Source organism: Antechinus flavipes, chromosome 4 (assembly GCF_016432865.1).
Source record: "Antechinus flavipes isolate AdamAnt ecotype Samford, QLD, Australia chromosome 4, AdamAnt_v2, whole genome shotgun sequence".
NCBI lineage: Eukaryota > Metazoa > Chordata > Mammalia > Dasyuromorphia > Dasyuridae > Antechinus > Antechinus flavipes.
The window spans coordinates 318,718,118-318,736,007 of record NC_067401.1 but is presented as its reverse complement, the minus strand read 5'-3'; positions in this window follow the sequence as shown (position 1 = coordinate 318,736,007).

Sequence of the window (17,890 nt, the reverse complement as noted above, 5' to 3'; positions counted from 1 at the left end):
ACAGTAACCTTAATCTGCATATGTTAAGGTGATCTGTCCACACCTAATTTATATACCTAATTTCCTCCCTAAATGCCTAAATTGTCACTCAGAGATCCATAAAACCTCTTTCTTCTGTGTTTATTCATCATCACCAAGTAACATCCTCTTTCTTTTCTTCTCTGTCTCTATCTCTACTCTCTGCCTCTGTCTCTGTCTTTTTGCCTCTCTTTTTTTGTCTCTCTCAAGCATTCAAATGTGTGCTAAAGTTACCTTAAATCACCTTAAAAGCCAGTTGTGAAATTTTCAGTATGAGCATTTATATCTTGGACAATGGTGCACATCAGGGTTTGATTTATTAAGTGACTTGAGTGTGGCTGCCCTACCAATCTGGCCCTATTTCTGTGAGTCTGGACTGCTTTCATATGCTTTGCCTTGAGCCTACCCTGACTTGTCTTTACTCAGAGCATTGTTAGATTTTCTACAGTCTTCTTGTACAGTTCTGGACTTTTATGGAAGTTTATTTTTTATTTTTCTTTATCATTATTCTTTCTAATGCATTATTTTAAGCCTTACTGGGGATTCGCTAAGGATCCTAGGCTCCTCTAGATCCTAAAGGGACACCAGAAGCCAAAATATTAGATTATTAAATAATAATTGCCATTTATATAACATTTTAATGGTGATAGAGAAAATGTTGATGATGAAGATTAAAACTGTCACATTTTTTTTCCCCCTTCAGAAAGTCAGGTATTAAACCTCTGGATACACTCCACCCAATGTACAGTACCAGACACTAAGACAGAAACCATAAAACAGGAATGAAGGTACAGATTGTTCATTTAAAACGTAACTCTATTTACATGTACCTACAGTAATGAACTCCTCTGGAACTGTAGACAAAATGTCACAAAGAAAAACCTTCCCAGATGGCAGACCAAGAGGGGGCGGGATCACAGTGCCTTGGGTGGGGCTTTTTTCTTATCTAAAGTACAACTTAGGGCAGAAGAGAACAGATGGTTGATTTTGATAATGACATACATAAGAGAAGAGTAATTTTAAGCTTTAATAGCTAACACTTGTAGACCAATTTGTACTTTTTAGCCCTATCTTGTTTTGCTACACCTTATCCACTCTCAGTAATTTAACAAGGTTGGCAGGACCTTCCAAAAGAGCTTCCTAAGAGCTGACCCAAAGTATTCAAGATAAGATCTCTGTTCTCTTTAAAAAATCTCCAGAGATATGTTAAAATATCTACCATAGGAGCTAAAGTAAAATAATTTAAAAAAAAATAAACTTCTAAAGTATTTTTTTGTTTTTTAATGAATCTTTTGTTATGACAACTTCATATCTAAATACACCTTTCCACCTTCGACTCCTCATGAAGCCATTCTTTATAACAGCAACAACAAATTAAAAGAAAAAAGTTCTGCAAAATTAACACATATCAACCAAGTCTGACAATGTGTGTTATGTTCTACACCTCTGTAAAGATGCAGGTAAATTTTCTCATTTTTTCCCCCTGGAGCTCTTTGGTTATTATAATTACAATCTTATGTTTTTTTTTTTTTTATTTATTTATTGTTCTTCTTTCAATTTGTATTGTTGCATCCATTGTTTATATTGTTTTCCTGGTAGATGAGTGAATAGAACTCTGGGCCTGGACAAGTCCCTTGTGTCTGCTTTCATTTCCTCGACAATAAATAAGGATAATAGCAATACCTACCTCACAGAATTATTGTAAGTTTCAGGTGAGACAAAATTTGTACCATGCTTAGCAAAGTGTCTACCACAAAGAAAGTGCTTAATAAATGCTTGTTCCTTTTCCTCCGCTTTTCCTGGGTTCTGCTTATTTTACTCTGCATCAGTTCATATGTTTTCATATGCTTTTCTGAGTTCTTATTTCATATAGCACAGTCATAATTATATTTTCTTCCCTCCTGCCCCACACCACACACACACACACACACACACACACACACACACACACACACACATCTGTCCACACAAATGATATGGGAGGTATAGAGAACTGTTTTTTTTTAATCCCTCACCAACAGAAAAGCAACACAGCACAGTAGATAGAGAGCCAGCTTCAAAATTAAGACAATTTTAGGTAAAGTCCTACCTCTGACTATATGTCTCATTATATGTGACTGCATGAGCCTACACAAAGAACTTAATTAAGCTTCTTGGGTTCTTGGGTGACTTCAAAAACTAAAAGTTGCAGATATATTGTAGATCTGCTTTGGTGAAAGCAGTTCCTTACATCAATTGAATTATTAGCCAGACAAAAACAAACCCTGAATAAAACAAACTACACTGACAACCTGAAACAACAGAACAATTAGTGAATAGCATCTGTTGGGCAACCATGATACAGACCATGTATATGGTATGGAATATGTATATGTATTCTTTTTATCTTAAAACCTCTATAAATAGAAACTATTGGCTGTGAGTCAAGAATTTTAAAGACCTTAAATTATTTTGGATATGTGAATTTCAAATTATTTATTTATTATCATTTATAAGTATCCAAGGAAAAAAAAAGGAAGTATTTTCAATTTAAGAAGCAACATTTGAACAACTGATATTGCAAGATCCTGTTTGAAGACCAGGAACTACAAAGACAAATAAAAAAAAAATGTTTTCTTAAATTTTTCTCAGGTTATAGTTGCTTTTCACCAGTAACTTTATTACATTTTTTGTGATGAGATCAAAGGCACACATAAAACATTACCTTATGACTATCTACTATTTCTGCAAAACCTTCCCATCTGTAAAATGAAGAGGTTGGATTAAATGGTCTGGAAGGTGCCTTCCAGCTCTAGTGTTCTGAGTGATCTGGCGATAACCCATCCTGATTAGTGTCTCCAAATTGCTACCTTATACAGTGAAATCCCATATTCTACTTCAACTATTCTGTTCCACGCCTAAGGCATATCTCCTTCTCCCTACAATGGAATGCTGATATTTTTCCTACTTCTCTCTCAGCCACCCAACTCCGAACAACTGACTCCTCAGTAGTTTCCAAAATTCAGAAGCTATGTAAAATCCAGGTCTTTGTCCTTTCCTTTGCTCCTTCTCTATCAGTTATTAAATAAGAGAAACTAATAACTTGTCTCATTTGGAGGTAGAGATGAGGAGAAAGAGAGATTTGTATAACTGAAGGAAAAAAAACAAAAAACAAAACTGCTGATATGATTAGGCTTTAAATTACAATTTGCTAAGGGATAACCAAAAATGCTATTTTTCTAGTCCACTGTCAGGCTGAAATGGGCAACAGAGTGAGGGAGACAGCTGCTATTGTCAAGAAATTTACCATCTAAAGGGGGACACAACATGCAAACAATTACGTAAAAAAAGAAAATAAATTGAAGATGATCTTAGAAGGAAACCTCTAGAACTGAAAGTAATCAGACATTTTTTTTCTTGCAGAAAATGGGATTTTTGCTGAGACTTGAAGTAACCCAGAAAAGTTAAGAGTCAGAAATGAACATAGAAAACATTATGGGGGATAACCAATAAAAATGCCTAAAATGAGAAATGGTAATCTTGTTAGAGAAACAGCAAGGAAGCCATTGTCACTGGATAAGAAGATTTTTACAAAATAAACTGAGGATTTTGTGTTTGATCCTTAAGGTAATCCAAAACTACTGGGATTTATTGACATAGAGTTGTGACATGGATAGATCTACATTTTAGGATGATCACTTGAGTGAAAAAGGATGGACAGAAATAGAGGCAGAGAAGATCAATCTGCAATGCAAGAGTAAGATGATGAAGGTGTGTATGGGGGGGCAGCAATTTTAGAAAAGAGAAGGGTGCTCGTGTAAGAGATGTCATACAATTGAAAGGACTTAACAACAGATGGGATATGAAGGGGAGAGTGAGGAGTTATGGATGACACCTAGGTTTCAAACCTAGATGACTGGGAAGATGAAAATCTTCTCACATAAACAGGAATATATGGTAGAGGGGAGAGTTTAGGGGAATAGATAATGAATGAACTTTTTGACAAATTGAGGATAGTGTTGGACCTGGAGTTAAGAAAACTAGTGTTTCAATCTGCCTTCGGCATTTATTATTACTCTGGAGAGGTTGCTTAACTTCTCAGCCCCAATTTCTGCATTTGTAAAATAGAAGTGATAATAGCAACTACTTCACTGGGGTTGTTGTAAGAATCAAGCATGATAATCTTGGTAAAATTCTTTGTAAATCTTAATATCCTAAATCTTGATATAAAAATGGTAGCTATTTATATAATATATATGCATATATACATATATGTATATGTTTATTTGTTTGTATATATATATATATATGTGTGTGTGTGTGTGTATATATATATATGTGTGTGTGTGTATATATATATATAAAATGTGTGTGTGTTAGAAGTAGTATTTGGTCATACTAATTTCAGCCAGTTTCAAAAGTTTTACTTTTCTAATTTCAGTTGTTGTATTTACCTGAGCCTAACAGGTAACCCTGTAAGCCAGCAACAGGCAAGAAAGAAGCAAAAACCAGGAGTTTGTCAGCAGATCAGCTTTGGAGTATTTTCATCCCTATAAAGGAAAATGGGCCAGCCAACTCACAATCTAAAATGACTTGACGTATTTTTGTTTTTAAAAAAGTTTGAGGGGTTTTGTCTTGATACAACAGATGTTTCCAAGCAAACCCACAAATAACTTCTGACACATGACACTTCCGAACAACCACCACATAACCTCCCCTAAAAAGTACATTCCCTGCAAAAGTCTTCAGTTATCAACTGTTAACAGAAAGAATTCATGTATCTTTAATTTTTGACAGTATGGTAGTAATATCAACTTTTGTATATGTATGACCAATTTTGTTGCCTTTACAATCACTTTATTTACATTGTAATTGCCTTTCTGCCTATTTATCTATTGGCTCTGTTTTCTTCCTTCTGCATCCCTTATACTAGTTTTCTTATGTTTTTCTAAGTTTTAATATTTATTATTTATGCTCCAGTCACATTTACTTATATTCATATATTGTAGTGAATTCAGGCATTCTCCAATCATTGGGACAAATTTTATTTTTAATTTTTAAGCTATGAAAAATTTTGCACACATGGAGCTCTCCCTATCCTCACCCCATAGTCCCAGTAGTGGGATGTCCAAGGCAAAAAGTATGAACAATTTAGTAACTTTTCTTGCATAATTCTAAATTGCTTTCCACAACAATTGAAAAAGCCCAGTTCTGCCACCATTGAACTTAGGGTCTTCTGCTTTTATGTGTGCATATTTTCCAAAGGAAGGATTCAAGATAAGGACCAGGCAATAGGCTTGTTTTGATGACCCTTTGAGATCTGTCATGAGTTATATAGCAAACAGAGGCAGGTGAGGGTTGGGGGTGGAGAGACTGGAATGCAGGTGGATTGTTACACCATTAGAATGACACTGAGCTGGAGAGTCCTCCAAGACCTTTAAGACCTAGACTCGAATCAACTCTTTCCTCTGGTCTCCTGGCTTCCCCTGAAGGATCAAAATACAATAATGTCCTCTCCCCCTCAAGCAAGAAATATTTGTGCATGCTTTCAGTTATAGACAGCAGCTCAGGGAGCACTGGGTAGACTCTTCTAAAACAATGACTCCCACCCCTGGGCCTGACCTTCAATCTAAGAAGCTCTTTAATTATCCCCAAAGTCAATAAGCCTCTTCAAAAAAAAACAAGGAAAATTTTAAAGAGATGCACAATACAGAACACAGGTGAGGAATTAGTAAAGCAAATCTACAAAGAGAACTTCACTTGACCAGAAATCAAAGTTCTAGGAGATGAAAGCATTCGCCCTAGAGGTGGGTTAACACCATTAGGATGACACTGAGTTGGAGAGTCCTCTGAGACCTTTAAGGTCTAAATTTAAATCAACTCTTTCCTCTGGGTAAGCCATTGTGAAAGCTGACTGCTGGACTTGGAGTTAATAAGGTCTAGGATTCAAATTCCCACTCCAGGTGCTTTCTAGCTATGTTACTCTGAGCAAGTCACCCTTTATAGCACATTAGCATAGCACATTAATCTTAATGGTTTGCTTTTAGTAATTTTAATTAAAAAAAAAAAAAGAAATGCATTTTATTTTGCTTCTCTCTCTCTCTTTTTACTGGTTTGATTTGATTTTTTTTCTTGTGAAGCATGATAATTGTATATGTATGCATATATTGGATTTAACATATATTTCTATCATGTTTAACATATATTGGACTATTTGCCATCTAGGGGAGAACATGGGGGAAGGAGGGAAATTGAACACAAGGTTTTGCAAGGACTAATATTGAAGAATTGTCCATGCATATGTTTTGAGAAGTAACAAGCTTCAATTTAAAACAAAAAAAAAAAAAAAAAGAAAGAAAGAAAAAAGTACTCCTTTCTTTCCTTGAAGTGGTAGGGGATTTGTTGCTCTATGTCCTTCCTTCTGAAAGAGTACCATGATATCAGGGAGATGGTGCTATAGCATACAAATAATCTGTATTTAAGTCAGGGAGGGCTGTGCAAAGTCACTAACCTCATTTTCCCCTCCATAGCCACATGGGTCCAGTGGCCAGACATAGATAAGGACAACTGGAGATGGCCCTGGATACAGTGGGAGACCTTGGCCTTTTAAGCTAAGGGTAAGGTCTTTTAAAAGTCTCAGTTTGACTGATGCAACACCCACTCATTAATTAAGGCTAAATAAGAACTGAGACACAGAATGACCTCTTTTACTCAGACACAAAATAATTTTAACTTTAAATAAAGAAGTGTACTCTTTTTTTTTCTTCTTGGAGTGGTAGGAGATAATAATTGTGAAATGTTATTGTATGCTAAGAGACTCTGCTATATGTAGATTGTTTTTGTTTCTGATTTGATTATTTTTATTTTTGTTACAAAGGAAAGGTTTTGGATAGGAGTAGAGATGGGGGAGGGAGAGGGGATTTTGTGGTTATCTCTAAAACGTTAAAACAAAGGCACCAAAAGTTCATTTTATTTAAAAAAAAAAAAAAAGTATGAGGCTATCTGCATGCTCTCCATCTATTTCAGATGCAGACCAGCATTCTTCTTTCTCCTTTTCCTGCTGTCAACAGGGTCAAATATAAAACTTTCCTTCGCTGGAAACTATCAGGCTAAAAATTGGTTACCTCAATCCACCCTCTTCTCACTAGATGCAGGGCAGGGGCTGGCCTGCTACTGTTACTATTCAGGCCTATCTACAGTCAGCTTTGGCTATTGAAAGGGGCTGGCTGTCCTAAAACACATCTCAAAGCATAAATCTTCTATTTAAAAGAAGAGAGCTTTTCCCAACTGCTAAATCCCTCAAAGGTTAACTTGAGGTTGTTCTTTCTTTATCTTGTCAATATAATTGCAATGACTGACAGTAAAAATCTTCTAACATATGAAGGTTTTCCTCCCCCAGGCTATTTATTTTTTCTGTGGTTTACAGAAAATATACCACCTTGAGCTCAGATTTTTTTTTTTTAAAGTGAACCTGCTGTGAAAAATGTTACCAAATGAGAAAATCTTCTTTCTATTTTGCCAATGTTACTTTGTAAATTATTTTTCTAAAGGCTGTCAGCACCTACAATTTTGTCAACACAAGGAGCTTCCAAAAAAGGAACTCCCTCTAATAATTAAGAGCAGCAACTGATTTGCAACACAATTTTAAAGAGTTGTTTGGGCCACAGCGAGATCAGGTGACCAGCTATGAGTTATATGAGATGTACGTATCTGAGGAGCACTTGTACCTAAGCTTCTTTGGTTCTGAGGCTAGTTCTCTATTTTGTGCTCTCTCCAAGATCAGTTTTAAGGATATCAATACAGTTCCAAAAGCATTTATTAAACACCTACTATATACAAGGCTCTCTGCTAAAGGGTGAGAATGCAAAGATAAATGAAAAATCTATACTTAAGGAGTCTAATTAAAAAAGAAAAGCAACACAAAATCTGAACATTTACTTAACGTTTTAAGATTTTTAAAAAGCCTTTTACCTACCTTATCTTACTCTATAAGAATTCTCTGATATTGGTGCTTTTTTTAATCCCCATTTTTCAGATTGGAAAAAAAAAAAAAAACAGGTGAGGAGGGATTGTGAGTTGCAGGGGGTCACACAGCCGAGAGAGAAAATAGAGAAAAATCTGGGGCCTGAGGATAAATTATGGCTATTTAATTTTTGTTATTATTTTGTAAATATTCAGATAAAACCTATTTGATTTTGTCCTGCACTATTTACTACAATATTTTTTCTTATGTTGATTTAAAACAATTTTTTTTAGGGGATGTGCATTATTTTTGGTCATTGTTATTTTCTTCTCCCCTTCTGTCTCCTTTCCTTGAGATGGAGATGTCTCATTTCTGGAATTTTCTGAGATAATAAACATTTAAAAGAAAAAAAGAAAATATATTTTTCATCCACTAGATTTCTCACTGGCAACAGAAATTTGGATTGTGGTACTATCATCATATCCATATATTCATTCCCTTAACACAGATTGATTGAGCATCTACTATGTACAGGAATTGTGGGTTATATAAAGTAGTAGAGGCCGTATTTCTCATGGAGCTGATCATGGTGGGAGTAAGGATAGGTAGTAATTATAATATACATGCAAAATTAAGTGGTAATATGAATTCTCATAATAATGCAATAAATCTTGGGACTGAGGAACCATTTCATTCAACCCACTAATGTCTTAATTTTTTTAAAATAAAAACTTTTTATTTTTTCATCCCTTTCTTTTCCAAATACATCCTTTGTGGTGAGCTTTTTCTTCTCAAAACGCAGCCAGGTGATAAAAGTTCAGATCTTTTATTATCTCCAATATAGCCCGGTTAGCTTAGAGGCCTATCTCTCTGCTTGGTTCCAAGAGCTCTCTCCGAATGTTGCCAAATCCAAAGGTCTGGTCCTTCAGCCTCTGCCTCTGCTTTCTTCAGCCTCCAGCCAGCTCCAATTCTTCATGTCATTCCGGTGAAATCTCGACTTGTAGCTTCTTCACTCTGAAGAACTTCTTCGACTGGCCCATTGGCCTATTTATGCTCCTTCCAGAGAGAGGGATTATGGGTTTTCTCTCATAGTGCTCTCTGGCCCAAAGAGCTTCAAGGGAGGTATGAACTCATTGAACTCCAATGAGTAAAGGTGTGAACACAAGCCTTGTATTAATTAGTTCTACTTAGTACCTTGTTTCAGGTTCTGCCCAAAACATCTTCTTGTAAGATTAGATCAACTCTAATTAGTTAGCAGTTAGTAAGGATTCCAACAATCCTTCCTTCTTCATCTCCCTAGAGTTGTCTCTTATAACAAAGAGTAAAGGGGGAAAAAAGCAGTTCAGTAGAACTAATCAATAAATTAACTTGGTCTGACATTATATTCAATGGTCCACACCAGTAGTCTCCCACCTCACAAACAAGGGGGAAGGTAAATCTTCTTATCTTTTCTTGAGAGCCAGCTTATCAATCCACTCATTTGATAAATAAAGATATAATTGTCTAGAGAATTAAAATGACTGATCCAAGGCTACACTCAGGGCAAAGTTAGACCTATATCCCAGGACTTTTCAAATATTAGTTCCTTGAAATTATTTGTTTAAGGGATAAGAGAGTCACATAGATAATAAGGATTATTAAATTCAAAGGAGGGAGAGAACACTGTGTGGATGGAAAGAACATGCCATTTGAAAAAGAAAATATATATTTAAAAGGTGTGTAAGAATTAATTAGAGGGAAAAGGAAGAATAGGAAGAACAAAAAAAATAAGTTATTACAAGAAAGAACAATTCCAGAGCAGGAATGAGTATGCCATTGAGGTATGGTAAGAAGGGACATTAGAACACTATTCTGGGAAGAATTGCATTGGATCTGTACTCCAGGAAAGAATGCATTTGTTTTCAAATCCTGCCTATGATATTCATTAAGTAACTATAGGTACTCACTTAACATCTCTGGGCCTATTTCTTCATTTGTAAAGCCGGTTTAATAACAACTACCTGACTTCTTTATATAGTTGTCTTATAGATCAAAAGAGATCATGTCTTTCAAATACTTTGCAAACCATAAAGGAATATTTAAATGTTAACACTTATGAGAGAAGGTTTGGGGACCTAGAGGAAAGGGGCTTCTATGAATACAGCAGTATATTATTTTAGGCTCCTTCACAGGGGAATTGCTTCTATAAAATAGATATTTCCTTGAAACTTGCTTTTAAAAAGTTTCAAAATATAGGACTTTAATTTTTGTCACTATAAGTCATATTATAATTAGTTATCAAAAAGCAAATAGCTCCATTAAAGCCAACATAATAATAATTAAAGCTGTCATTCAACACAATACTTAAAAGATTAAGTCTCTCTGTCTCTCTCTCTCTGTCTCTGTCTCTCTCCCTGTCTGTCTCTCTGTCTCTGTGAGTGTGTGTGTGTGTGTGTCTCTCTCTCTGTGTATGTCTCTCTCTCTCTGTCTCTCCTTCTCTCTCTCTCTCTCTCTCTCTCTCTCTCTCTCTTCTCTCTCTCTCTCTCTCTCTCTCTCTCTCTCTCTCTCTCTCTCCCTGTCTGTTTCTCTCTCTCACTGTCTCTTTCTCTCTGTCTCTCTCTGTCTCTCTCTGTCTCTTTCTCTCTGTCTGTCTGTCTCTCTCTCTGTCTCTTTCTCTCTCTGTCTGTCTCTCTGTCTCTGTCTCTCTGTCTCTCTCTCTCTCTCTCTCTCTCTGTGTGTGTGTCTCTCTCTCTGTGTGTGTCTCTCTCTCTCTCTCTCTCTCTCTCTCTTCCCCCCCGCCTCCACCCCCGGTTTCTGTGTCTGTCTGTACCTACCTACCTAACTACCTAATTTTTTCTCATCTGATTTTTGAAGCAGAAGTCCTGTTATCCTCATTTTTTCCTATGAGGAAACTGAGGCTCCAAAGTTTGGTGATGTTAGCTAGTAAATAGCTAAGGATTTGAACATAGGTCTTTCTAATTATTAAGTTTTTCAGTGTACCCAGTCCCCTCCCATATTCAATGGTAATGAAAATGAAAACAATGACAATGACAAACTCAACTTCTATCGATTTTAAAAGCTGTTTCTCCAAGACAGTTAATTTTCCTCATTTCACAAATAAGTAGCGCCACCTAGTGGCTAAATTTGAAGGTGGCATGCTCACCTGTCTATAAAACATGCTATCTTTTCTACTCAGAACAGGGAGCCCATAAGACTTCTTTTCTGGCTGCCATGACAAATTTGATAAATTGTCTCAAAAGTAGATTTGAGAGAGAGAGGAAGAGGAAAAGGAGACTTTTTTCCTCATTTAAGTAACTGAAATTAACATACTCCATCTGTAATAATGGATGTATTTGCTAGATAAATGATGGTAAAGAGATAAAATAGATTGTGCTCACAGAGCCAGTTTTCAAATTAAGAAGATAATAACCCTTCTGTAAAACTTAGATATAAATAAACCTAACGTCTTGATTTTTATGGGTTACATTGACTATGGTACTGTAGGCAAATACAATGTAACAAATACAATGTTAACGTCAAGAAAAATCAAGATGTTAAGTTTATAAATGTAATAAAAATGTAATGACCTCGTTGTCCATTCCATTTGAGAATAAATTACCTGTCTCCTTTTACATATTTCATTAAATAAGTCTGAAACAAATATAACCTCAAAAGCTTTGTGGGTTTCAATTTTTGTTTCACTGAATATATCTCATGTGAATATATATTCACATGTACAATTTATACTTACATAGTATCTGATAATTACAAAGTGTTTTCATATATATTGTTTATAATATCTTTCCAAGATATTTTTTAAAGTGTTCAGTCCTGTCTACTTAGGGGAAATTCCAGGAAATTTGTGTTCAAGTAGAGATGGTTCAGATATAGCTCTATGCATATTACTTCCAAATCTACATATCCAATTTTCATCTCTCTCTTCTACATTCCATTAAAAAAAATTACAATTGCTTGATGGATATTTTCAAATCAGCTTCAAATCAAATTCAGTATCTTCAAAACAGAACTTGTTAATTTTCTTCCCCAATGTATTTTTTCATCAGACCTCCCTGTTTTCATATCTTTCTAAATAACTAAGTTTGAAAATTGAAGTCATCCTTGACTCTACCACATCTCTCATTGAATTAGTAATATTGATAAGGTTGGTAACCAATTATATATAAGGATATTGATCACAACTCTCCTCAGTTCTACCAATGCATATAGCTCTTATATTTGTCACTTTTCTTTAAGCATATAACTCCTATTATAGTTCAGATACTGATCCTTGCCTGTCCCATTACAATATTTGCTTTTCTATTTGATTTTCTTTCCTCACAAGATTGCATTCCTCTCCAATCCATCCTCCATTCAATTGCCAAATTAATGTTCATAAATAGGAAAAATACAAACTGAGTCTGTTCTTTAAAATTCTGTACAATGTGCCTATACCTACCCTTCTAGTCTTATCTAATATTACATCTTTTCACATTGTCCCCATTCTAAGTAGACATTCCTGATAAAGTTTTCTTCTGCTTTATATTTCATCTCCCGCTTCCATACTGTTGCCTAAATGATCTCTCACGGTTGGGCAAGGTTTTTCCAAATGGCAACTATTTCTGCATTTGTGTGAAAACTACTTATGATTACTGCTGACAGCTTGAGCGCTATGGCTGGTCTGGGCATTTCTGCCTGTAAATAGGTCTAGAGCAATTGTCTAATGATGATCTTTGCCAGTGAACTCATGTCCAAGAGTTCTATTTTCATAACCTTTAGGAGAGGACACAGACAGAGATGTGGGGGCAAGAGAAAGGTTCAGTGTGAAAAGGCACAGCTGATCTGGAAGGCTGCCCAGAGGCAGCCCACACAGCTGTGCTCATCAGAATGGCAGCCAGTTGATCTGTCTCAGGGATCAGTTGTTGTTTTAAGCAGGAAGAGAGGCTGGGGAAATTGCTGCATCACTGTGGCTAGCTGTCAATTTGCCCAGTCATGGCACTTGTCTGAATAAGGTTAATCCCTGAATCTTTTATCTGTCTCCTTTTCCTTTCATAAGTCACCCTCCTCTCTTAGAAAAAGTTAAACATTTGTAAGAAGTCTAACTGCACTGTATTAGGAAACTAAGACATCTGCCCATTTGGGAGGGGGGTTTCTATTAAAGAATGAAAGACCCTTGTTTAGCTAGCTTAATGACTGGAAAAAGTTTTCTCAAGTGACACACTTCAAGTAAGGCTTTTCTAAGAACAGAAACAAGATTCTCCTTGAAGTACTGCTCATGCCAGCGAGCTTTGCAACTACTTGACATTGTCCCCGACCCTTCACCCATACTTATCTTTGAGAATGCTACAGAAATTCTCAATGTAGAATAAAATGTTCTCACAAGAGGATGACCAGTGAGTGGTCTTGAGAGAACATCATATATCAAGGACATTTAACTATGGGAATAATATTGACACACATTCAAGCTATTATGTTGCTTTAAAAAAAGAGAGAGAGATCAAGTTTTCAAAGTTCTCATCTCCACTACTTTTAGAGATCACTGGGTCATTGACCAGAGGTGGAAGGGATCTCAGAGGCCAACTAGTCTAATTAGATTTTTCATATTACAAATGAAGCAACTGAGGCCCCAAGAAGGTTAGTGACTTTTCTAAGGTTGCCCAAATTAAAAAAAAAAAAAAAAAAAAAACATTGCTGAGAAGATCCACTGACTCAAGAGGCAGTGATCTTTTCATTGTATCATAGGAAATATATTTCTATTTGACAGACAAGCAGACTGAGACACACAGAGAGGTTAACCAACTTGATTTCTTTTGTATAAAATGAGGACAGGCTTCCATGATCCCATCCCAATAATTCAATCCCCAAAATATTCTATGCCTAAGTCCCAAAGTTAAAAGCCTGCTTTCCTGATTCTAGGTCCCATGCCCTTTTCACTGGACTACAACAGAATAAAAAATTAGTTTTCCCTTAATATCTAGGCCAAGTTGACAGTATAAGTAAGTCATACCCTATCACACTAGATGTCTCAGTCTTCAAAGAAATCTTTGAGACAATTGTCCTATTCAATCCAAAGGGAGAGGAGATGTATCAAATAGCTAGAAATATTGCTTAAATTACAATGCTACATACTGTCCAATCATGCTAACCCTCAGAAGGAACAACTGAATCCAAACATTCCCCTTGGACCAAAAGTGCTTTCCTTGCTCATCGGGGCCATTCTGCAGAACTTACAACAACAACAACAAAAAGTATTTTATGTTAAAAAAAAATTACTCTCATTTAGTAGCTTGTGCCTAATGCCTGCTTCATTTCACAGAGGGAGTTGGAGTAGCTAAATAACTCTCTTACTATTATCAACAAAGAATCCATGAAAAAAATCTATTACCCTATACTCCTCTTATCTGTTCTCCAAACTAAACCCTAAAGCAAATATCTTCTTTAGGCTTTTGGTAAGTGACTTTTCTTTAACTACTTTGAAGAGTAGAGCATATGATCTGAAATTTTTCTTTCTGGTCACTTGTGAATGAATGAAAGTTTTTTAATAAGAGATAAAAAATTTTCCCCTGACAGTTTTCTCCTTTTCTTTTAATTCTATATTTTCTTAACTCATAAAATACAAACTGTTTCCCTATCCCACATCTATATTATTCAACAGGCTATCAAAAGAATGAAGCCTGGAAGCCACAACTGAGCTGGCAATACTCTGACTTCACCAGATCCTGAATCATAATTTCTCAGATGACTTTACAACTGAGTTGACATTAGCCAGTGAAATGTGAAGAATGAAAAGGCCCTATGAAGAATGCCCCTGCCCACAATGCTAAAATATGTTATTAATCAGGATTTATTTTAAAATGAAGAGAGAAATCATCACTACCCATTTGCCAGCTGAGAGCATATATCCCATATATCTCTATCTTCTAAAGAAAGACACTATGAGTTTCCAAATTCAAAATCCCATCATTGCCTAAGAATGAATAGATATGAGTTTAAAGAACCAGTCCTACTGCTGACTAGCTGAACCAAACAATCAATAAACATTGAATAATATTAGGCAAGTTTTTAGTTCTGTTCAACAAATACTAAGATGCATTACATATAAGGTACTACAGTATTTGTTGGAAATATAAAGAGAAGAAAACAAACAAAAAGCATAAGTTCACAAATTAATAGCTCCTTGACATGTCTCAGTTTCTTTCTCTGTATAATGGGCATGAAAATATCTTCCCTGGTTATATCTTAAGGTTGTTAAAAGGATCAAGAGGGATAACATATGTGAACATACTTTGAAAAATTGTAAAGATATCATGAGGCTAGCATAATTCATTGTTAGTATGGCATTTTTCATTGTAATGCTTTATACTTTAGTTCCTTGATGAATTTACAATGTCATTGAAATGAATATGAAACACAACCCATCTACACCTTCTCTAAGATTTTTGTCCATGTCTTCCAAGAAATTTTCTGCAAGAGGCCAGCTAACAAACTGTGGGGCTCTCTTTAGCTCTCTGGTTATTAATGGATACAAATGGAGAATTCAGATTTTCCATTGGTCATCCTTAATTCTCCATAAGTAATCAGCCAAATTTCTTTTCTGATAATCGATCTTTACAATTTCATCATTTCTACTATTTTTTTCCAAACAATTTTTTGTTGGAAAGACTTTGAAGGCTACTTATGACTGCAATATGCCTCTCTGATGACCTTCAACTTGATTTTTTTTGGATACTTAGCTCTTCTGTGGTTTATAGCTATACAGTATTACTGTAACAATATTGCTATTAAAAAGATGAGCTTTTGTTTTAAGGATTAGTCTGGTGCCACTTAGGGCATTGCACATAGGCAGTTCAGTTACTCTCATTTTTGTGTTTAATTCTGGGATCTGTTCATTGGTCTTCTCCAGAGTCTGAATGAGACATACTTCTGCTATCTCAAATGTATGAATTGTTCATTCAAATAATGATATAAAAGACTGAACAACAGATGTTTTTTACTCACTTGATATTCTTGTGTTCCATAGAATGAACTTGAATTATTATAGATCTTGCCTAGGAGTCTCTGTTGTGTTTTGGAGTTACTTGCAATCAGCACAATATTATTCACAAGTAGGAATACCTGGAAGGCTTTATCATTTTTCAGAGAATCCCTCTTGTACTTGGACTATGAACTAAATGTCTTACATGTCTATGGTAAACACCTTTTATAAAAATATATCTCCCTAATTTGCACCTTGTTTGATTTTAATAATCATTGAACAGTTATCTCAGTTGTTATATCTTTCCAAGAATCCCATTTAATTTTAAAATGTTCATTGGGGACAGTTTATTAAAGGAGAGCCTTTAAAGTGGCATTTTCTATGCTGAATCAAATCCTTTCTTATAGTCATCAAAAAATAAGTATAGTAGGATGGTATATTCTCTATACCTTTCAATCAATTTTGTTACTGTGAAGATGTGATCTGTTATAGAATATTGCTTGCAAATTTAGCAGCTAATACTTACTTACAATTTCATCAAATGTGCCTTTTGAATGTATACATAATTCTCATAAGTTTTTTGCAGTTACGGAAAAGTAAATATACTTAGTTGGTAATCATTAATATTTTCTCAGTCACTTTGTTTTAATAAATTGATGAATAAAAAATTTAGATACTTGCTTTGTGACCAGACATCATAATCCCTGGGGATGCAAATACAGAAGTGAAATCAATCCCTTCTCTTAAGGAATTTGTATTCTAACACTAGGAGATAACAAATATAAGATAGTGGTGGCCCCAGAGAGATAATTTGCTTTGGAAACCCACAAGGATAGTGAATAGAACTATAGGGAAATTGATGAGCACATCTTTTCTGGTAGTAATTTGATTATGGATTGAGAATCGGAAAGTGACAAGCCAGCTAGAGAAAAGATGGCTGGGAATTGACTTGGAACATGACCAGGGCCAGGCTTGGTTGTAGGAGGTGATGGAAGCAACTAACAATCAGGATAACAGCATGGAATAGTTAAGCCTTCTATGGTCTTGAGAGATAAGAAGTTGATGAGATGGTAGCCTGGGAATGAAATGGTGTCTCAATTGGATTTGCCTTTCACTGCATTCTGATGCTTAGATAGGCAATAGTACTCAAAATCTTCAACTGTTCTCCTTCTGTAAGATTTTAAAAAGATGTTCTTATTCTATCTTAGTATCATCTTTGTCTACTACATTTCTCTTAGGCGATTAAATTGTGTTTGTTGCATTTTTTGGTCCCCTTCTTTAGTCAAATGATTTATATTGGTTAAAATTTCTCAAGAAATCATGAAAGTATAATTAATATCTATCCTTTTGTCCATTTCATGTTTTAAATTATCAAGCTTTTATTTAAAAAGTCCAAGTGGAACGTAAATAAAAAGACCATTAAAGCAAGTTGAATTCTTAATAATGTCTAACAAAAGTCCTGGAGAGGAGGCAATGAAGCAATACCTCCTTCCTCAGAGCAAAGAGATGGGAGCCTACTAGGACATAATATTGTATGCATTGACAGACAAGGTTTCTGTATTTCATTCTTTATGATCAAATTTGTTGTTAACCATGTCTATCACCTATGTCCTCTCTTCTTAAGGAGAATTAATATTCAAAATACAGAGATATGAAGTTTGTCTGTAGTATACAAGTCTTGACTTGTCTCATTTCTTGCCCCAAACTATTTTCCAGTATATTTTTGTCATTATTTTTCTCTACACTGATCTTTGCATTGAAGTCACCAAATATTAAAAAAAATACTCATTCAATTTGAAGGGTCTTTTTTGTGGAATTTCTCTACTTTCTCATCCTCTGCAATAGTCATAGGGAGGAATGAAGAAAGAAAGGAAGGAAGAAGATAAACATTTATTAAATACCTTCTAAGTGCCAGATATAGTGCAGATTGCTTTACAAATATTATATTATTTAATCCTCATAATCCTTGGAGGTAGATT